Source organism: Triticum urartu, chromosome 6A (genome assembly GCF_056163025.1).
Source record: "Triticum urartu cultivar PI428250 chromosome 6A, HENAU_Tu73, whole genome shotgun sequence".
Lineage (NCBI taxonomy): Eukaryota > Viridiplantae > Streptophyta > Magnoliopsida > Poales > Poaceae > Triticum > Triticum urartu.
The window spans coordinates 96,709,808-96,716,558 of record NC_141878.1 but is presented as its reverse complement, the minus strand read 5'-3'; the positions used below and the strand labels follow the sequence as shown (position 1 = coordinate 96,716,558).

General features: G+C 48.2%; 1 pseudogene; it reads left to right on the top strand.

The window, feature by feature from the left end:
- Positions 1 to 2,944: 2,944 nt before the first annotated feature.
- Positions 2,945 to 6,525, top strand: LOC147964206 (uncharacterized; annotated as a pseudogene).
- Positions 6,526 to 6,751: the final 226 nt, after the last annotated feature.

The following is a 6,751-nucleotide window of genomic DNA, read 5'->3' as shown; positions in this document are numbered from 1 at the left end:
ATGTCTTAAGCGGAATGAAGTCAGACCACCCCCAGTGGGATTTACCAGCAAACACCACGAGACCTGCATTACGACAAGGTAAGAACAACAAACAAGACATGGCAGTCAATGTATAGTGCAGTTATAGCAGCTAAGTAGAACTGAACCTGGGCATTTCCTGATGAAGTGTTCTCCATGTTTTTGGTCCAATATGGATAAAGTTAATTCAACCAACTTTCCATACTTATGAGGGAGCTCTTCTGGGCCATCGAGGTGCAAGTACAAGGAGAGGCAACTATTGCTGTACTGGTTACCTTGCGGATAGACGCCAAAGTACCTGAAGAACAAATGAGAGGAAAATAAATAATGCGGATACATCAGAAAAATGTGATTATGACGGCTTACATGTCAAGTGCAAAATCAAATACAACCAAGTTACCAGGATGAATACATCCATTATTTTGTCAACACATTGTAATAAGCAGCTGCATATATGTAAATGAACTTGGGAGTTGTTTGGTCACATGCTTTTATATGATCCAGGAAGTCAAATACACTAAATTGTCTAATGATTCATGCATAAGATTTATACAAAGAGTTCTTAAAATAACTGAATCAGATGGGTACCAGTTTTGTCCATCAAGTTCAAATCTTGAACAAACGAATTTCACCATGCTCATTTTAAGAAAGTTATTTATCGTCACGCTGCAGGTCAATTTGATGAAATTATCTTTCTGGATGAAGAGGCTCTGAATTTTTGCAGCCTTCTGGATCGCAATTTCCTCCTTTTCAGGAAAAAGGGCATCAATTTTCAATATATCCACACCAAAGACACAGCAGTCATCAGCCAAAAAATCAGTTGAAGCCAGTAGTTCTTTAAGTGGAATCAAGCATTCCTTCTTCGAGTTTATATGCTCATCATCAAAGTTGAAGGTAGCTGCATGTAGGTGAGGGTTAAAACATAGATAAAAAGGACTTATGTAAGCGGAAAGCATAAAAATACAAACTTAAGATCATTCAGAGAGACTAGTTAATGCAACAAGCACTAAACTAAACTAAACAGTTAATTCAAATTATAGATTCAAATTTAACGATGGGTTTTAGATATCTGTACTACTGTACAATCCATAGCCTTCGAATTTGAACTTGCCACCTCTTTCACTAAACTAAACAGTTCAAGAACATTATCAACTGTTGATTTATATGATGGATCTGTCTATGACTACCCTCCTTCCAGATCTCGCTCTCATCTTGCTGGATTTTTTGAATAAAAGAAAACTAAGAGAACTGGCAAGAAGGGGAGACTTAGCGCAGCGGTAAAGCTGTTGCCTTGTGACTATGAGGTCACTGTTCGAGTCCTGGAAATAGCCTCTTGCAGAAATGCTGGGAAAGACTGCGTACTATAGACCCAAAGTGGTCAGACATTTCCCCGGACCCTGCGCAAGCAGGGGCTACGTGCACCGGGCTGCCCCTTTAACAGAACTGGCAAACTACGATTATCCTGACATATGCCGACACATATTATACAACTGCACAGAGACATGACTGGATATAAGCTATTCACACATGAACTGAGAAACATAAACACACATTTAAGGCCTTAAGTATAGAATTATGATCTTCTACGAAGTTCATTACAGTTTGTTGTCTAACCACTTCCTAGTAAACCTGGTTTTCAAAGTGTAATAGAAATGATTAAATGATCTCTAGAGGATTAGAATTGTTAATAGTTCTTGTAAGTAGGATGTTTTCCATCCCTCGATTAAGGATGTGCATGGGACCTAGTTGAGAAAGCAACCGTGTACACTAATTGTTGAGACAACAATTATTTGGGCCATGAAAGCAAATAGAGATAGTATGTACGATGTACCATAACTAATTGTTGAGACACCAATTACTTGGAGTGTACTTATTGAGACAATTTAATATTTTGTGCTATGCATTTTCATTAGGGGATACATTTTGTGTACTTCTTATAGTTACATACCCAACAAATTTTGATTTTTGTATATTTGCATTATTCAAATCGACGTGCCAACACACAAGTGTCAGCATATGCGAAGCACATACAACTTACTAATTATGTTGAATGCATATAAAAATTTAGGGAGTTGTGGCTACCGGCTGGAATTCGAAAGTTTGAGGTGTGCAAAAACTGAATTTATTACCTTTGGATCCCCAATGCACATGATCTGAATGATTGTATATTGACAACTCAAACACCACAGCCATCACGGAACCTGGCTCCAAGCCCAGACTTCCTCGAGTAATTCCTAGAGAAAGAGCAACACATGGTTTTCCAGAATATGGCTTGGTAAGCGGAGTCAACTGAAGGAACCTGGTAAATGAAAAAGCAAGTCAGTCGAGAGGTCATAAGTGAAAAACGAATGAAGGCTAATTTGGTCACTTCATTCATTGTATGAAATCAGTGTTTTAATTTTATTTTTCACTAACACTTCATAAAAAATGAATTTAGCAACCTAAAAAAGTGATTGATGAATGATGCCAAATTGTACACTGTCAGCGCCCCCGATACAGCCAGTGGCGCTGAACTGACGGGACCACAAGTCAGCGGCTCGCGGGGCTCGCCGCCTGCCAAGCGGCTTCCACGGGCTCGGAGGCCCAACCCACGCAACACTGGGCCGGAGTGGACTCAGTGAGGCCCAGGGTCCTCGACAAGTACTTAAGCACCCACCGCACCTGGTTCTCGCTATCCAGTGGATCAACGAACCGGCGGCGGCAAGAACCCTAGTTCCTCTGTAACCATTCCTCATTCTGTAATCGCCACATTCTCTATAACTCGACTCTGATCCGGGCTTGTGTATGAGAGCTAGCTAGTTGAGCGATCCATATCCCGTACCTTACACGTGGTATCAGAGCCAATCCATTTCCCTTCCTCCTCGCAACTCTGGCCGGAATCGTTGAGACGCGGCGCCTGCGGCAAGCGCGATCTCAGCTTATGTCCATGGATCCGTCGATTGAGGCTTTCCTCGATCGCCTCGACAACACTCTGAAGGCCCAGAACAAGGTCATCGCCGAAATCCAAGCATCCACATCCAAGATCGACGAGCTCGTCAACTGGCGGCCCGATTTGGAGAAGCGCGTCGCCGATCTGGGTGATGCGGTGGCCGTGCTCCAACTCGCGCAGCCGGCGCCCACCAAGGAGACCGAAGGGAATCGAGCACCAGCGCCGCTCCGCGACCCACCAACGACGACCGGTACCCACATCGGGGCCGGAATCGGCGCGGTCGATGCTCCTCAAGGGCCCGTTGGCCACGGCGTCTTCAACCTACCACGGGGGCCCCTGGCGGCGTCGTTTCAGACGCCGCCCCCGCCCCCGGCATCTGGTCAGTTCGACACCCTGGTGACTTCACCTTCTCCTCTTTCTCCATTTGCACACGCGAGTCAGTTGCTCTCGGGTCTGGGTCAAACCCACCCATCCATCTCGTTTCCGCAGTTCACGGGGGATAACCCTAACTTGTGGAAGACACTTTGTGAGCAGTATTTTCAGATGTTTGGAATCATTCCATCATTCTGGGTTCCTATGGCTGCCGTGAATTTTGCGGGTGCGGCATCTGTCTGGCTGCAATCCATTCAGAAAAGACTAGGGGAGTATGATTGGGACTCTTTCACTGCACTTCTGTGTACTCGCTTCGGGCGCGATCGGCATCAGACGCTGATTAGGCAGTTCTATACTGTCCTCCAAACGTCTTCAGTAGCACAGTATATAGAGCAGTTTGAATTGATTATTAATCATTTGTCATCCTATTCTGATACAATTCATCTGTTCTACTTTTTGACTCGATTTATCGAGGGACTGCGGAAGGATATACGGGCGGTGGTGCTGGTTCAGAGACCGCCTGACCTGGACACGGCCTGTGCGTTGGCCCTACTCCAGGAGGAAGTGGCCGACGGCGTGTTTGGCACCTTGCCACGACCACCGGAGCCGGCTCTGCGCGCAGCCACGCCGCTACCTCTACCTCCTCCACCGTCACGCCTCGTTCCAGCTGCGCCAGCGACAGACCGTCGAGGCACGGACGCGGCCCGGGCAGACACGTCCAAGATCAAAGCCCTGCGAGATTATCGACGCGCTCGTGGGCTGTGCTTCAAGTGCGGCGGGCGATGGGGACAGGACCACGTGTGTCCTACCACGGTCCAACTGCACGTAGTCGAAGAAATGCTTGAACTCTTCGGCATCGACACCAGCTCGGAGGTCGAGGGGTATGTGCAACAAGTTCATGCCATATCTCGGCCAGCCCTGGACGGTGGTGTCTCTCCCAAGGCGTTTCAGCTGTTGGCTACCATGCAAGACCAGGAAGTGCTGATTCTGGTAGATAGTGGAAGTTCTACTTCATTCATTAACCAAGCATTGGTCGAGCGCTTGTCTGGTGTGCAACAATTGCGTCAGCCCTGTCGAGTGAAGGTAGCCGATGGTGGTGAACTGCGTTGCTCGGCCTCAATCCCCAGCTGCCACTGGTCTTCGCAAGGGCTGGAGTTTGTGACCGATATGAAGATTTTGCCGTTGGGAGTGTATGATGCTATTCTTGGGATGGACTGGCTCGAACAACACAGCCCGATGACGGTCGACTGGCGAAACAAACACTTGCGCATTCCCACAGCTTTGGGGCCAGCCAGCATGTTTGGACACGAAGCGCAATCGACGCAGTGTCATGTCATCAATAGCGCACAACTTCAGCAACTTCATCGCCAAGGCGCTCTGCTGCACCTCTGCTTGCTCTACCCTGTCACCGAGAAGCAAGCAACTCCTGTGCAGGAACCTCCGGAGCTACAGCAGCTACTGAATTCGAGGATGTTTTTGGTGAACCCAAGGGCTTACCTCTGCGTCGAGCTTGCGATCACACCATTCCTCTCATGCCAGGGGCGCAACCCGTCAACATCAGACCTTACCGCCATAAGCCAGAGCACAAGTCTGAGATTGAGCGGCAAGTGCAAGAACTCCTGCAGTCAGGGGTGATCCAGCGCAGCCACAGTACCTTTTCGTCCCCGGTCATTCTAGTCAAGAAGAAAGATGGAACATGGAGGCTCTGCATGGATTATAGACATCTTAATGCCATGACACGCGTCAGTAAATTCCCAGTGCCAGTCATAGAGGAGCTGCTTGATGAGCTACACGGTGCGCAATGGTTCTCTAAATTGGACCTGCGTGCGGGCTATCACCAGATTCGGTTAGCCGAAGGGGAAGAATTCAAAACGGCCTTTCATACGCATTCAGGACATTATGAATTCAAGGTTCTCTCGTTCGGATTAGCAGGAGGGCCCGATACCTTCAATGGAGCAATAACAGAAATGATGCATCCTCTCCTACGACACTGCGTCCTGCTGTTTTTCGATGATATTCTTGTATTCAGCAAGACCTGGGAGGATCACGTGGCGCACCTCAGACAGGTCCTCGAGCTTCTGCGTCGTGACCAATGGAAAGTCAAGAGGTCCAAATGCGAGTTTGGTCAGCAACAAGTGTTGTACCTAGGCCACGTCATCAGCAGTCAAGGCGTGGCCACGGAACCAACAAAGATCAGTGCAGTAGAGGCATGGCCGAAACCAGTGGACGCGAAGGAAGTACGCAGATTCTTGGGACTTGCAGGGTATTACCGCAGATTTGTCCGGGGTTTTGGAATCATTGCACGCCCTCTCTTCAATCTCTTGAAGAAAGGCGCACCCTTCGTCTGGACAGAGAACACAAATCAAGCTTTTGAGCTGCTTAAGCAACAACTAGTCACAGCTCCGGTTTTGGCGCTGCTAGACTTCAGTAAAACATTCACAATCGAGACTGATGCCTGCGACAAAGGAATAGGAGCAGTTTTACAGCAAGAGGGGCACCCCATTGCGTTCATGAGTAAAAGTCTGAGTCCGCGCTACCAAGGCCTATCGACGTACGAGAAGGAGTACCTGGCTATTGTGGTGGCAGTCGACCAATGGCGACCCTATTTACAGCACAATGAATTCATTATTTTCACGGATCAGAAAAGTCCGGTTCATCTTGAAGAGCAACGATTGACTACTCCTTGGCAGCAGAGAGCCTTTACCAAGTTATTAGGCCTTCGGTACACGATCAGGTATAAGAAAGGCTCGGACAACACGGCCGCTGATACTCTGTCACGATCTCAAGCCCCAGAGCTGTTGTTTGACATCTCCACGTGCCAACCCAGCTGGCTGGACGATGTAATGGCAAGCTACAATTGCAATCCGCAAGCTCAGAAACTGCTACAACAGCTGGCTCTTCGGGAAGACCCCAAACAGCGATTCACGTTGCAGAACGGGATATTGTATTTCCGTGGCAGGATATGGCTAGGCGGCTCGACGGCATTGCAACAACAGATAATATCAGCTTTCCATGACAGCCCGGTAGGGGGGCACAGTGGGTTCCCTGCAACCTTCAGGCGCATTCGTCGTTTGTTCGCTTGGCCCAAGATGAAGGCGCATGTGTTGCAATACGTGCGTTGTTGTCAAATCTGCCAACAGTCTAAGCCAGATCGTGCAACATCTCCCGGCCTGTTGGAGCCCTTGCCCATTCCACAACAGCCGTGAGAGATGATCACAATGGACTTCATCGACGGATTGCCACAGTCTGGGAAGTTTAACTGTCTCTGGGTGGTGGTCGACAAAAGGACCAAATTCGCGCACTTCTTGCCGCTGGCGCATCCGTACACAACATCTAAAGTGGCGCTTCTCTACATGTCCAGCATCTACCGCATCCATGGCTTTCCCAACTCCATTGTGTCTGATCGAGACCCCGTGTTTACGAGTCATTTCT